Source organism: Nannospalax galili, unplaced genomic scaffold (genome assembly GCF_000622305.1).
Source record: "Nannospalax galili isolate Female #2095 unplaced genomic scaffold, S.galili_v1.0 scaffold976, whole genome shotgun sequence".
NCBI classification, from domain to species: domain Eukaryota; kingdom Metazoa; phylum Chordata; class Mammalia; order Rodentia; family Spalacidae; genus Nannospalax; species Nannospalax galili.
The window spans coordinates 2334385-2351225 of NW_008339381.1; positions in this window are offsets into that span (position 1 = coordinate 2334385).

Below are 16841 nucleotides of genomic sequence, written 5' to 3' on the forward strand. Positions count from 1 at the left end.
TGAAACCCTGATAAGTGAGTATGTATCTAGACATAACTACAGGAACCAGGATAATGAAAAGGAACCAGGGAGGTGAAGGAAAAGGAAGAATCTGAAAGAGAGGAACAGTAGGAAATGTGTTAATAAGGGACCTATGGATAAAAATGGGGTTATTTTAAGGGGGGGAGGGTTATACAAGGAACCTTGGGGATAAAAGGAAAGAAGGAGCTCAAGAGAGGTAGGACCATAGGAGAGGGTATTATTAAGGGAGAAATGGGAAAAATGGGGGCACTTTGAATGGGGAAACCATGGTGGAGGGGTTAGACAATGTGAGAGATAAATAATACCTAGCTAGTTTTTATAATAAACCAGAGGGAACCATATTAGTCCAACAACCTACTGACAAATTATACATACAACTAGCTCAAGAACATAATATATGTCTAGTCACGACTTATCTGGGAACCTTTGCCCAAGCTTTATCTACATAGCACATGGTAATTAAAAGTACCAGACTGGTGGAACTAACATTATTGGATGTTTTACAGCCATACTTTGAGGCCTGTACTAATCTGGTCAGAGGGACTTAAAGGACAGTTTTTGCTCCTTGCCCTCCAAGGTTGACTAAGTTCCAGGGGACTATGAGCATCTTTAAAAAATGTCCTGTAATTGTGGTGAGCCACCTGTCCTCTTGATCAAGGAGGCCATGGAGACCCCATGAGATGGACTTGAACCAGGGTCCAGTCTACAAAGAGGCGGGGCAACTCAGAGGAAACATCTCATTCATGCTTCCAAGTGAAGCCAGACATGGTCGAGTAGGACCTTTGACTTATCTTCACATAGATGGAACTGGTAAAAGAAAGGAGCCACGAGCCCCTCCCAAGCCCATGTGACCCCTGAGGAACATATCCTCAAATGACCTTAAGTGTAAAAATAAATTGTTTAATGTGGGCCAACTGTATGGTCTTAAACACCCAAAAGGAAAGTATAACCAAAGAGTAAAGTTATCGGTATATTTCTTTAAGAGCTCAAGGTATTATACTTCCCAGACATTAGGCTTAAATCTATATAAAAAGTTATTTAGACAATTATTTCTCATTGATGATTTTGTTCCTAACCAGAAAGTGCTGCTCAGATGTAAGACTTCAAATCTTGGTCTCCAATACTGCAGTGCCCACCTGTAGCTAAGGGAGACAACCAGCTATTGTTCTAAAATAATGGATAAATTTGTTTTCTCCCCCTTTCTAGAAGCCTTTGAGAGGGAACTGACAGTGATTCTAACCACTCCAATAGCTGTCAAAATACCCGAAAGGAAATCCTGAATCCATCACACTAGAGTCCAACCTTGGAAGACAAAAGAAAAATGAGGAGGAACCCAACAGAGGGATGCTTTTGGAAGCCCTTGTCAAGAAATTCCAATGGACTCTCATATGAACATTTGAAAATTGCCCTGTTCTGACTTTTTTCTAGTTCTCTGGCTAGAACTTGTAATGCTAATTACTCTTGCCTTTACTTCTCCTTCACATCTCCTATTCATGATTCAAGGACTTTCTTTTTCCCTTAGAGATAAGAGTTGTGCGATTTGGGAGTCTTTTAGATAGACCCACTGAAGGGTACTCCAGTTGCCTCACCCTCCATCCCTGTTCAGCATGGAAGAAGCCAGAGCAGTCTGCATCCCTATTCCCCACTGGCAATTTGGGTAATCTCTTCAGAGGATGGTGTGATAAGAATAAGAGGTAGGAATTGGCTAGGCAGTTAGGGTAAAAAGACCTCAAAATAGCCAGTTTCTTGGCTAAAGGTCAAAATGTCTTTGCGACTCTTAGCAACATGTTCTGTTTCAAAGGCCAAAAAAGTTGACAGTATTTGGGAGCTTGTATCTAATCCTTAAAAGATTTTAGGATTACCTCTTCAGAGGAGGAATATTAGAGTACCCAAAAGCCCCATAAAAATAAATAAATCAAAGAAGAAGAAAGACTACATGAAGGTATCAGAAAAAAGTGATGGGGAGATATGGGAGGAGTTAGAGGGGAGGGAGTGGGCATGGATTTGATCAAATCACCTTATATGCATGTACGAAATTCTCAATAAATCATTTGTTTAAAAACCCTGAAAGTACACATACACTATCTGAACATTGATGCATATGTACACCTGAGCAAGGATACCTATAACAAGGAACACAGGACCAGAGAGGAGAAACCTCTCTTCCAGCTGTTGGCCAGAAGAGACCCTCAAAATAACACAGGCTGTTGCCACAGCCCTTGATTACCTTGCAAAACTTGAAGGTAAGACCCTACTGCTGAAGGCAGGACATACTTGATCATAAGACTTGGAGCAACAAAGCTGGAACTGACCTGGAAGCCTTCTCCGTGAAGACTAGCTCTCATAGTTCTAGAGGATACTATGCCAACTGATGAGGGAGAAAAAATCAACCAGTGATCTAGCCCAGCTCTAAAGTCTAATAACCACAATGAGGCACAGCAAGCTACCTCTATTCGTGCAGTAGGGCCACTGTTATCTAGGGGGGTAATCAACAGCTACCTAATTGAACTTAAAGCCCTCTCAATCGGGAGGAGTTCCTGGGTGGCACTGTAAATATAGCCAAACACACATGGTTATAGATCTGAGAGAAAACTTATCTATGTCATATATCTAGAAAAATGTAAATTCTGACTGTATGCTGAATTTGGACCCTTATTTTTACATGCAAGGATACCATACATCACTCATCAAAGAAGCTTCTTTTTGTGACAGATGAAGGCTATTACAGAGTTCCACATAGAATATGTGTCTGAGAGTTGCCCAGCCCTAAATGACATATCTACAGTGGAACCTCTGTACCTAAAGCTCATGGAATATAGCATAATAGAGGGTAGAGAGAATATAACACATTCTTCAACTTTCACCAACCCAGCAAAGTTTCCTCATACAACAGAGTATGAGGCACACAGAAGGCAACAACTGGCTGAGTTTTAGAGAATCAGAGACTTCCGAGTGTGTGTCCCTGGATACGACTCCTATATTAAACCTCACCAACCCATGGCTCAGGGACCATTGTGGAAGGGCAGGGAGAAAGACTGTCAGAGCCAGGGTTGGTGCATATACATAATGGAAACAGAGACTTTCAGGTCACTGGAAACTTGTTCATATGAACTAGCAGCAATGTCGTCAGCATGCACAAGATCCATGCAGACTCAATCAGACAAAAACCCAGCACAGAAGTGGGAAAATGGGCAGCAGGCCCCAACCCTAGCCCAAGTACTATTGCAAATGATTACTTTGGGGTGAAGGAGAGATCTTTAAGGCAAAGACTCTAGATAGGCTGATTAGACTCCAGTGGATGAACATGCACTGAGAGACACCTGGATGGAAATGCTTGACCAAATAAGACTCAACATGTATGACAGAATACCTGAAATCTGGTGGGGAGGGCATGGGGGGCAGAGACAGGGGCACGGGGGTCTAAATTTGAATAAGTGAGTATATTTTGCTGAATGAAACTTGTTTTGTGTTAACTAATTTTTTTTCTTAAAGACTTTTTCACATTGAAAAAGGGCAGATTTTTTAACAATAACTAAAATTACAGAAGAAAATAAAGGTTATCATTCACTTTGCAAAACACATTTTTAATGTAAAAAGAAGTCAAACTTCAAACTCCCCTTCTCTCTGAAGTCCACTTAAAAGATCATAAAGGAACAAAAAGAGATATGGGAACTATTGATCCTGAAATTGTAAAATTGCTGTTAGACTTGGGTCCATGAACCCACCACCTAATTTTCCTGTATTTTTTTTAAGCAGAGTTCTTTTTTAAATTTTTTTATTTTATTTACTATTTTTATTTTATGTGTATGAGTGTATCACCTGCATGTATGTGAATGCACCTGTGTCGTGCAATGCCACAGAGGTCAGAAGAGGGCTTTGGATTCCCCAGGAACTGGAGTTAAGGATAGTTCGTAGCCACCATGTGGGTGCTGGGAATTCAACCTGGGTCCTCTGCAAGAGCAGTCAGTGCTCTTAACCACTGACCCATCTCGCCAACCCAATTTTCCTGCATTTTATAAGAAATGAAGGAACAGAAATTAGTAAAGGAAAACAAATTTACTTACAGTTTGACTTAAGGAGGGAGCATTTAATCTCCACTCCCCATGGCTGTGGCCAAGTTACAATTTCTAGAAAGAATATATATAAATTTAACAGTGAGTCTGATCAGTGTCTGATCCTGGAGGAAGGAAGCCTGTGCCCCATGTTGCCTCCTCTCTTCGTTACAGAGGCAGTTTTTTACAAAAATCCAGCCAGAGGAAAGTGGGATCTAAAGCTTCTCCATTTCTGTTTGTTTTTTATGTGTATGAGTGTTTTGCCTGCATGTATGTGAAGCCCTGCTTGCAATGCCAGCCCCTCGAACTGGACTTCCGGATGCTCGTTAGTCACTGATGCGGTGCTGGGAGCTGAACTCAGGTCCACTGCAAGAGCAGGCAGTGCTATTACCTGCTCAGTCATCTCTCCAGTCCCAGTTTCTCCATTTTTGAAAGGGGGTGGGTGGAGAATCTCTATTCCACTGGGAATTGCCCAACCCTAAGTGACACGTCTGCAATGCAACCTGTACATACACCTATGGCACTCAGAACAGAGTGGAACAAGAGGTGGAGAGAACACTAATGCATCTCTCAGCTCTCATCAGTGAAGGTCCCTCATGCAACAGAGAGACATAAAAGGACACAAATGGCCAAGTGTAGGGAATAAGAGTCTGCAGAGTGTGGGTCCCTGAACAGAATTCCTATATTAAACTCCACCCACCCAGGGCTCAGGGACCATTATGGAAGAGGGGACAGATTGTAAGAGCCAGGGAGGAGGTGCATGACCATATGGAAATAGAGCCCTACAGGCTCCTGGGACCCTGCTCATATGAACCTGCAGCAATGGTGTCAGCACGCACAAGACCCATGCAAACTCAAGCAGATAGAAACCCAGCACAGAACTGGGGAAATGGACAGCAGGCCCCCATCTTAGAACTACTGGCAGCTGATCACTGCTGGGTGAGGAAGAGCTGATCTCAAAGGAAAGGAATCTACAAAGACTGATTAGACCTTAGACCTCAGTGGATGAACTTGCATTAAGGGATGTCTAAGGACACTCACTTGACTTGATAGGCCTTAACACAAATGACAGACTGCATGAAATACAGTGGGGGGCTGTGGAAGGATGCTAATGGGGAAGGGGGTATAAAGATGATTAAGATGTCTTGTATGAAATACACAAAAATTCCATAAAAAATTTACAACAGCAGCAACAAAATTCTCCATTCCAGGCCTGGCAGTTGTTTGTAAGGCTAGTCCTTTGACAGGTGGTAAGTGGAATTTTCTGTCTTCACTTTGGGAGTCAGCTACAGACTCCTCTATTACACTAATTTAGCAAATTAGTCTGATAGCCAAAGAGAGGGGCACAGGTGTTTGTCTTTCTTTAGAATATTTTCTCTCCTGCCAGGCCTTCAGCATAGGGTCGGGGTTACAGAAATGTCACTGCCCCATACCTCACACTCTTAAGAATGCCTGTCAAAGTTGAGCTAATTAGACAAGAATATCAAGTTTAACATAGCTATTTGTGACTTTAGATCTGTGGGAAAGAAGTAGGAGAGTGCTCAAGGCCCTAAAATACTCAGTGTGGAGGAGCAAACGCCAAGGGCAGACCACAACAAAACAAAAGGAGCAATCACTATGAAGGGTAAGGGCTGATGCCGCCAGATATTGGGGTTAAGTGGGAACCTCCAGAGGTCTTCCAAGTTCCCGGGTTCTGGAACAAGGAATTGGATGGACAGGGACAAGTAGCAGTATGTGAAGCAGGGATAGTTTATTGGAAAAAGATACACTTCCAAGGAAAGAAAGAAGTAGGCCAGAGCAGGGAAAGTTTAGAAGCTCAGTGACAGCCCTATTCAAAAGCTAGGAACTTTTATGTCACATTCAGCTGGCTTTGAGGGTCATTCACATTGCACAGGCATCCTCACAAATGGTCTGTTACAGGTAGTTCCACATATAACTTCAGGCATTGCATGTCTTAAATCTCCACCCAGTGCTGCACTTTAATGTGCCAATGGCCACAGTTCGGCTTCAGGCACTGCACTGGGTCTCCAGTCAGTTCTAGTCAGGTTCACTGGGGGTCCAATCTTCTTTGCCACAGGTTTTGCCCATGTGCTGATTTTGCAGCCTTTCTCTAAGGCTTTCCAGCTCTCACTCTCTGCCCACTCTCCTGCCTTCAGGGCTGTCAGACTAAAGAGTCACAGCATGGAAACCAGAATTTCTGATTTCAGTGATCAGAGTGTTCTTGCTAGAGTAATGGTGCTCTCAAAATATTGTGTATCTTGGGAAGAGATGCTACAAAAGGATGCTGTGGTTACTGAGTAAAGTCACTGGTAGCTCACTCTGGGCTCTCCTTAGCTACCCAGTCCTTGTGATGGAAAGAATCAGACAAGACACAGAGCATAGTGTCGAAAATAGGTAGTTGATTGCAGAGCTGGTGAGAGCATACTCTCAAGAGTTGAGAGTGGCCAGTGGCCAGAGGGACCACTGTGCTAATCTGCAGTCTGGGCAGGCTTTACACTGTTTCTAAAGTCTCTAGAACAGACAGCTTTTCCTGAAGGGAATTTCCTGTCCAGATGATTGACAGTCCCATTTAGTTTGACTCTTATGGGAGAGGGACCTGGTACGTGCTTGTTCATTATCAGAAAGCCTCTGGCTAGATAGTAATTTCATAAGGTTTACATAGTTATTCATTAATGACCTTCCAGGAAGTTTAGAATGTCATGTCTCCACCCAGGGCCATAGATAATTGAGGTAGGATTAAGAGGCAGAAAATTAAGGAAATATAGGAAAGAAAAGAGGCTTTCCTTAGGGGATCGGGTTTGTAACAGAGTCAGGAAATGTTACATACCACTGAGAGAGCCAAAATTTCTTGTAGAAAATATCTTACAGAAAATTTCTTACAGTATGTGTTTCCTAAAGACATCTCAAATAGAGATATATGTCAAAAGTAATAAATAAGCTGTGCTTATTTAGTATGAAAATTGCCTTTAATCTTGAAGGTGAACCATGCCCCTCATAAATCTACCTTTTGACTCTGTTAATAAAAGGGACTGCTTTACCCTTTAAACCTTGTTGTAAATGACACTGAGCGACGAAATTTGGACAGTCACAGGGTCATAAATAGATGGATAAATAGATGGATAGATGATGATAGATGATAGATAGATGATAGATAGATGATAGATAGGTAGATGATAGATAGATAGATGATAGACGATAGATAGATGATAGATAGATAGATAGATAGATAGATAGATAGATAGATGATAGACCAGATACATAGAAAAAGTAAGATGTGACCGTCCTTCACAAAGCCCATGTTCACACTTGGGTATATTACCATCTCTGAGTACCTCTTTCTCATAGCCCTTTGGGTTTAAAATCTATACTGTAATCTCTTTTAATAAACTCCAATTCTGCTTGATACTGGCTCATTCTGAAACTGTTTTCCACAGTGAAGCAAATAACACTGGGTTTTCTGGAGCTGAGATCTCTGAAAATAACTCCTGCAGCTACTGCTGGTGACAGTGTGGAGCTGTGCCTCTGTCCCTGTCCTCATCCTCAGATAAGTCCTCTATATTGGCAGCTACTTTTAAAAAGTTGCCATAGGAAAGTAGCACTGATTCTATCGACCCAAACAAAGAAAAGGCCTTTGAATCTTTGGCTTTTTGCAGAACTGCTCTCTGTCAGGGAATCCTGGTAAATTCCAGAGATACAGGACCAGGGAGAACCCAGTAACCACACTAGATTGAGAACTAGAGGCTGGGTATGCAGAGATAATGTACCAAAACCTCAAAACCTGCACTATTTCCCCAACTTTTCTTCCCCACATATTCCTGTATACAGTCTAACCTGTAAACAGATAAGTAACTAAACCAAAATAATGCAATAGCAGACACTTAAAGGAAAACTAAGTTTTAATAAGTATGCCGATAGAAAGTGAGGGTTACCGAGGTTTTGCCATTCGTATTATTTATGGAAAGTCACAGAAAGAAATAAGCATGACTTCCTTCAATGATGAATGAACAGAAAACAAACACTATTTTTAAAGTTTAAAAGCCAGGCCTGGTGGTGCACACTTTTAATCCCAGCCCTCGGGAGGCAGAGACTGGCCTGGTGAGATCCAGGCCAGCCTGTTCTACATAGGGATTCCAGGCCAGCTGGGGCCACAGGGAGACCCTGCTTCAGAAAGCCAAAAATGACAACAAAAAAAAAAGTTTAGAAAAGTATATGATAGAAAGAAAGGGATTTAACCAGAAAAAAGATAAAGTAGTAATATATGCTGGAAGGCAACTTACTCTAAGAAAGAACATAAAATTTAAGTAACAACCAACTTACCATCTCCCAGAAACTAAATATAACATAAATACTATTTAAGAGAATAGTGAACAAAGACACAAGCTGAGAGGAGAATTAATAGGCAATGGAACACGATAACAAATGGCTGACAACAGTGAAAACAAAACGACCATTGTAACTTGGAATTATCTCGTAAGCCTGAGGAGAACTTTCACACAGATCTAAACCAGTGTCACAGAGATTAGACTGAGGACCATCACACACACACACACACACACACACACACACCACACAAAAGAAAGGGACAAGAAAAACACATTGACGGGGTAAGAGTGTAGTCACTGGAGACAGATACTAAATATGCGTCATATCGGCATTAGGCGATTCTTTAAAAATAAGCATAAAAAATGATACTTTGAGAACTTAACAGAAACCAAAATTACAGAAATCTGTGATATTGTGTGCTTTCTCTGTCTGAGCTTATTATATGAGCTCATTGAAAAGTTTAATAATGAACAACTAATTTCAGGATTTATCCTGTTGCAGAGACTATTCAAACATGTAAAAAGAATCCTGAAAGTATTCAGACAGAAAAAATAAATTCAAGCAGGTCTGGCTTCCACCTTAGCCTGGGCAATCTTGGGCTCAGCAGCACTGTGTTTAAAGAACCTTTTTACTTTCTACTTTGTTTTGTTCTGTTCTGTTTTATTTTGGTTGGTATAGTGTGGTGTTCGAGACAGAGGCTGACCTCGAGCTTGAGATCCTCCTGCCTCAGTCCTTCAGACATTAGAATGATAGGTGTATTCCACCATGCTATTTGCAGACTTCTAAAACAGAAGACCAACCAAAGATAATTTCCATAAGCAAAAAGCAATTCTTTTTGCACAAAAATATTTCAAATGTTTTTAAATATTCAAGAACTCAAGAGGTACAACACCTGCATGTGTCTGCCAGAAAAAAAGACCAACCTGAGTGATAGCCTAAGCATCAAAAAACTCAAAATAAATCTAGTCACTCACTGTAAGTGTTTCAATCAGCAATGGACCAGACATATTAAGATGGCCCCAAAAGACTTTAATAGAACTAAAAAATCCTAATTACCTCATATTTTTATTGTATCTTTTCTGTGTTTAGATACATGAACACTTGTCACTATGTTACAATTACATACATGCTTCAGGTTTGTAGGCTATACCATGAAGCCTAAGGGTGTTGTAGGCTAATGATTTAAGATTATATTGATACACTAACAAAATTACCTCATTTCTCAGAATACAACTCATTGTTATATGATTTGTGACTGCAATTCACAATGAAGAAATCTGGATCACAAAAAATTTGAATGAGAGATAATTTTTATGTAGAATTATGAATGGATCATAGAATTCAATAATGTAAGTACTGTACTTTCTTTAAATTTAGGTACACAAGGACTGGGGATGTAGCTCAAATGGAAGACTGCTTGCCTGGTGTAATATGGAGGTTTGAATGAGGTGACCCCATAGACTCAAGTATTTGAACACTTGGTCAATTGACGGCACTGTTTGGGGAAGGTTATGGAGTCCCCAGGGGCTGTGGCCTTGTGTGGAGGAAGCGCGTCACTGGAGGCGGGCTTTGGGAGCTCATAGCTTCCCTCTGCTTCTGCTTCGCCTCTCTGCTTCCTGTGCCTGCATGAAGATCTGAGCTCTCAGCTTCCTGCTCTGGCTGCCTCCCGCCATGCCTCCCCTGCCAGGACATACTTTTAGCCCTCTACATGGACTAACTAATCTACATGGACCAAACCCAGAATTTGATCTCTAGCACCTCATAAAAATAAGCCTGGTGCCTCGTGCCTGCAGTCCCAATACTCAGAAGTAGAGGCAGAAGGATCAGAAGTCCAAGGTCATCCTCACCTGCATAGTTTGAGGCCAGCCTGGGATATATGAACACCTTTGTGTGTTTCCCCACCCCCCACCAAATATAGTTAAATGAATTTAAAATGTGCTGACAATAAATCTTAGAGACAATTCCAGGTCATGGCAAATAATGAAATAAAGGATGAAAGATGGAATGAAAGAAACCACATTATTTTTCTCTTAATTGGGGGTAAATATATACAATGAAATCATAAAAAAGTAATAATTATTTTACTAAGAAAATACTAGGAGAGGTAACATCTAAATATCTACCAAAGTAAAAGTAAGAGAACAAAAAACTCAGGCTGGTTAGCAAAATTAGAATATCAATTTAAACAATATTTGGCTCTGCTACACATAGGAATGTTTTACAAAAAAATCTAATGTGCACCAAGTATAGCATATACTCCTATAATCCTAGCACTTGGGTTATCTGAGGCAGGAGGATCGTGAGTTGAAGACTGGTCCAGACTACGCAGTGAATTAAAGTCCAGATTGAGCTACATAGTAAGACTTTGTCTCAAAACATTAAATAGAGGGGTTAGAGAGGTGGCTTAATGATTAAGAGCACTCACTGCTCTTGCAGAAGACCCTGGTTGAGTTCCCAACACCCAACCACCTCTAACTCCAGTTCCAGGGGATCTGACACCCTCTTCTGGCCTCCATGGACACCAGACATGCAAATGGTACATATACATATACGCAGGCAAACACTTATACATAAAAAGTTTTTAAAATCTTTTTAAAAATCAAAAAGATATATGAATAAATGTAATGCAAAGCTGAACTCAATAAAAATGCCAGGGCCTGGGGAGGCACCTGAGTGTTCACAGTGCTTGCTGTGCAAGCACGAGGACTTCATTTCAGACCCTAGATCCTGGGTTTTAGACGTCGGATGTGGTGGTGCACACTTGGAATTTTAGCTCTGGGGAGGTAGAGATAGACAGATACAGATCCCTGAAGCTCATTGGCCAGGTGGCCTACCCTAGTTGACAAGAGATGAAAAATGTGAAAGAGAAGCTAATAGCCCTGCACAAAAGAGTAAGAATCTCCACATGCTTGTCATTCACTGCTGCATAGCAAGCCACCCCAGCGTCTAGTGATTTAAAGCAGTAACTATTTTATTATATCTAAATACACTGTGGGCCAGGAATTTAGGCAGTCCTTAAATGGAGGACACTCCTTCACGTGCTGTCATACATGATCTACAAGGTTCAGCCTAGTTGCACCGTGAAGATGGCTAAAAGGACACGCAGGAAAAAAAGGAGTCAATTGAAGGGTGTGTGGGTGACCTCTCCAGCCTACTGGCCTGGGTACAGCTGGACCCTTACACAAAGGCTCGAAGCTGCCAGGAAAGTCTTCAAAGAGGTCTGAGAAGAAACCGCGAGATTCTTAGAATCTACTCCAAACAGCGTCAAAGTCTTGCTTCTTCTGGGATCGTTTAATTATGTGCATCATTAAAACTGGTGGGGGCTAGACTCAGCTCTAATGTCACGATTAACCTATGGTTATCCCTATTCTACTCACAACCCAGTATTTATGTAACAGGAAGTCCAGAAGAAGAAAACAAAGGAAAAGGGCCCGTGGTAATAATAATTGAAGAGCTAATGAGAGCAAGCTAGGGCCAGTGGATGACCATTGATGGAAAAACAAACAGTAACAGAAGCATTCCAGGAGAAAAGAAATTGATCCCAGCAGAAGAGTGAGATGGAAAGTAAGTGTGAGAAAGGTAATGATGAACCAGCAACGACTGCATAAAACAAAATAAGGATGATTGACCTATAAAGAGAGCTACAAAACAGGACTGAAGTGCAGCAGAGGATAACGTAAGAGAAGAGGAGGAGGCATGGTTAAAGCGTCTTTGTTGTCTTTGGGTGGGCAAAGAGGCAGTTGCCTTCGTACCTTAACTGCACATTTGAAATATCATGACATCTGCTAAAAAAAAAAAAAAACATCGAAATAGAACTCTTTTTTGAATTATTTCATTTAAAATGGGAAATTTTATTTTCAGAATTCCTGTGAGATAAAATTTCACATAGCAAATAAAATTGATTCCAACATAAAAAATATAAAATTCATTATTAGAGACTGTGTATTTACTCTCTTTTTGAAAATATTTTAATTAACATTTATTCTGCTTGCAATAAGATATATATGTGTATATATATGCAAATTGAAGATGACAGTATGCACAAGTCCTATGCAAGCTCAAAGCAGTTAAAATCCCAGCCTAGACATAGGGAAGGGGTAAGAAATCCAAACCCAACCTAAGAAACTTTTGGCAATTGATGACTGCTGGGAGGGGAAAAGACAGTGTCTTACAGGGATGGGACTTTTTTGGTGGACCCAGTGGATGGACCCATACTGAAGGACATTTGGGGACATAAATCTGACTCTATAGGCCATATTATATATTCATATTATATATGTATGTATATATACACACACACACACACACACATATATAGATATATATATATATATATATATAGAGAGAGAGAGAGAGAGAGAGAGAGAGAGAACATTAAATTGGGTGGGGAGCAGTGAGGGAGGTGCAGAGAGGGGAGGGAATCCAAATACCATCAAACCATATTGATGGTATATAAATTCAATTGAAAAATGAATTGTAAGGAAAGGAGATATATTTATATCTTCTTAATCTTCAAAATAGAAGTGCTTTTCAGCCAATAGAGGAGAAAATGCAATCAATGAAAATCAATCCAATGAATGGGATAGAAAAGGAAGTTGGAGATGGGGAGTGAAGAAAGCTAGGAAAATAAGGCACAAAATGGGTGGCATAAATAAATTCAAACCTAAGCTATTTTGTGAATATAAATAAACTAGGCTTGCCAGTAAAATGGAGAAATTCAGACTAGATAAATGTAACTAAAATTACACAGGAAAGGAAAAAATAGTCTATAAAATGATATAAAAAGGAAATATAGCTAAAACAGACAAAACCGACACAGAGGTGGAAAATATTGCTAGAAATGAAAGAAGTTTTTTTCATAATAAAAGGCACAACTCACTAGGTAGAGAAAAAAACTGCTGAATCTATATAGATCATCAGACAACATAAATTCAAACTACACAGAAAATAGGTTTGATAGAGTCAACATTCTTCTTTCTCAAGGAGACAAAAAAAATAGAAAAAGTATGGATTTCACAGTACCATCTGAAAGAACACACTTTCATCAAGCAAAGTCAGCGTGCCCCTGAAAACTAGCCCCATTTCAGCCTCTAAAGCATACCCTAACAAATCCCACATAATTACATATATCATGCTCTGTGATCACAAATCAAAAAATAAGCTAATTTAAAAATATTAATAAATACATCCACATAGTTAAATATACTAAGAAGTCATCTTAATTAAGCTTGGAAAATACTTAAACAAAACCAAAAATGAGAAGCACATACCATGTTCTAGGCTCCAGAAAAAGCAAGATAATACACAATTTGAATGCATGTATTAAAAATTAAACACTGAACATTAATGTGCCAAGTTTCCAACTCAGGTTCAGAAAACATAGTAGAATAATCCAAATAAAGTGGAACAGCGTCCCAGGTTGACTTTAACAGATAAAGAAATGAGATGGAGCAGTTCATCTAAACAATAAGCTATCAGCTCAGCCCTCGATCTTTCCCCCACCTCTGAAAGAAAAGCTAAGACAAGCGCTTTTGTTCAGGCAATTTATTTAAAAATGTATCCTCAGGAGAAATAATTTTTAATTTAAAGACCTGGACAAAGGAACTCAGAAGCAAGCATATAAAAGTACATCAAGTCAGGCACTTCTGTGAGTGACCAGGATTCTCTGATGAGCCTTGTGGCGTGTGCCTGAGGCAGGCCTACCAGAGGGAAGGCTGGCATCTCTCCACCAGCTCCTGCTTCTTACTGCATTTTTAGGTTGTGTAAGAATGAGTGACAGGTGTCCTGCAGTGTGCCATGTCCCCAGATCAGACTTTGGTTCACAGAAGAGTGTTCTTTATAAATAAATTCTCCCTTCTTCAATCTCATATTCTGCCTTGTTTGAGATCCAAACCCATGTATTTCCTTGGTTTCGACCAGTGGTGTTCAAGTTCTGATGCTGTTTGATCTTCCACGTGATGGTGTGTGTGGCTTGATCCCGCAGAAGCCATGCTGTGACCTGACCCTAATAACTGATCTGGAGAAACTGAAGGAGGTGAGGACAGACGAAGAGGAGGATGTCATAGAATTAACACCTACCTTGGAGGAGGTCTTTGCAGTGTTTAGGCAAGGGGAAGCTGTTCTCTTGCTATCACTGAGGAGAGCCATTTCTGGCATCCCACAAGGGTGCAGATATGTCCAGCCTTTTAGCACTGCAACATTATGTTGTGGTCTACAAAGCTCATACTCAAGAAGCATGCAATCAAGTTACGGACACAGGCACACTCACAGTCTCATAATATCTTAGGTAAGTTCAAGATTTTGTATGTGCCTGTGTTCATAACTTGATTGCATGCTTCTTGGGTGTGAGCTATCTTTGGTCCTATGTGGCCCACAGACCACAGGTTAGACATGACTGGGACAGGAACCTGAGAGTTCAAGATTCTTGGCTAATCCTCTCAAATATTCCCCAAGACAGCCTTCAAAGACTCGATCCTTTCCTATCATAATCTTGATATTTGCACAGGATACTTGTCCAGGCTGTCTATTGATTTAATCCTCTCTTAGCTCTGTACTCCATGAAATTCAGTACTGGTTCAGAATGCTCTGTGGCTGCCCTCTTGAAATACCAGCTCAGAGGTCTTCTAGCAGTCAAAGCCTGCTTGTTTATCACTGATATTGAGCTGCCTATCCCTTCCACTTTAAAAAATATTTTATTTATTATTTTTACTTTATGTGTATGAGTGTATTGCCTATATGTATGTAAGTGCACCCATGTCATGCAATGCCTGCAGAGGTCAGACGAGGGCATCGGGTCTCCTTGAACTGGAGTTACAGGTGGATGTCAGCCACCATGTGACTGTTGGGAATTCAACCAGTGTTCTTAACTGCTGAGCCATCTCTGTGGCCCTGCCTTCCGCTTTTAAACTTAAAGTTTCTAAAGAATTCTCCCAAATTGGCCAGAGCATGAGCCTTTTAATCACTGCAGGTCTTCTGTGCAGAGGCTTTGTCTGTCTCTCATAGCTTCATCTCTGCCTGCATCTCCCCCGAGCCCACTGCAGTGGGATTTCAGGACCTATGACGTCAAGGTTTCTCACCATCCACTCACCACCAGCGTTGCTACCCTTGGTACTGTTTGAGTGCTACGTGATTTTGTGCCAGACCCCAGCCTGAAGTTCCCCTTTCTTAGACCACTTGGGATACTAACTCCACCTTTTCCAATCCCAAGCAAAGCTTGAGACAAAATCTTGCTAGTGGAAGCCTTTTTGAGACCAGATCCTCAGAAGCAGGAATGAGGAAAGATAAAGCATCACTCTGTGGGTCCGTTCTATGGAAAAGTGAGCTCAAGCCCATTCGGCACTGGGGTAGCTAGTCTTGGTCGCCAACTTGACACACCTGGGATGTGGGAACCTCAGTTGAGGAGTTTGTCCATTGGATTGCCCTCTGGACAGGTCTGTATAGCATTTTCTTGATTGTTGATTAATGTGGGACGATCCAGCCCACTGTGGGCAGTCCTGGGTTGGGTAAGAAAGCAAGCTAAGTAAGCCAGACAGAAGTGAGCCAGCAAGCAGGGTTCCTCTGTGGTCTTTGTTTCAGTTCCTGTCTCCAGGCTCCTGCCTTGAGTTCCTGCCTTGGTTCCCCTAATGATGGACTGTGACCTGTAACCCAAATAAGCCCTTTCCTCCCCCAACTTGCTTTTGGTTATGGTTTTTATTACAGCAACAGAGAAACAAAACTATAATAGGCACTCAGGAACCACAGAGTGCCTCTCGGAATTCACTGACAGCTAGACATGAAAGCCTATCACCTGCCTCCTCCTCTCTTGAGCTGTAAACTCCCTTGCTTGCCAGTTGCTGTAAAGTAAGGCCCCAGTGACCACCTATAGAAGTGAGGCCATCATGTCAGGGTCTCAGAGAAGCTCCAGGAAGGTGATTGGAAGGGCAGCAGAAACTTACTGTATCACAGAAATGTGAGAAGCTGATACAAAATAAAACACAGTTTACTCAAAGGAGCAGGAGTGGACCTAGATAACTTTTGCAAGAGGTGGCAAAAGGCATATTACCCAGGTTCCTATCTGGGTCATTTACCTGACCCACGTTGTATAGTAAGAATAGTGTCTACATCCTAATGCTCTTGTAAAGCTGAGATAAATTGTTTTATCTACAGAGGTGGTGACAGTATGAGGTATGCAATACATAGTAGAGAGTAACTGTGACATTCTCAGCAGTAACACTGAGGCTACAAACGGTGGAGTAACAGCTTCAAACCACAAAGCAAGCATTTCTAACATAGAATTAATACCAGAAAAGAAGTAGAACTAGTTTAATGATCCCTCAGTAGGAAAGTGATAGATACTTTGTTGTTTATTCATTCCATGATTACAGTGAATGAACAAGGCCTATAAACCACGTATCTCTAAAACTTCTAAGCCAGGACTAGTAATATTTATTTGCATGATGTAAAGGA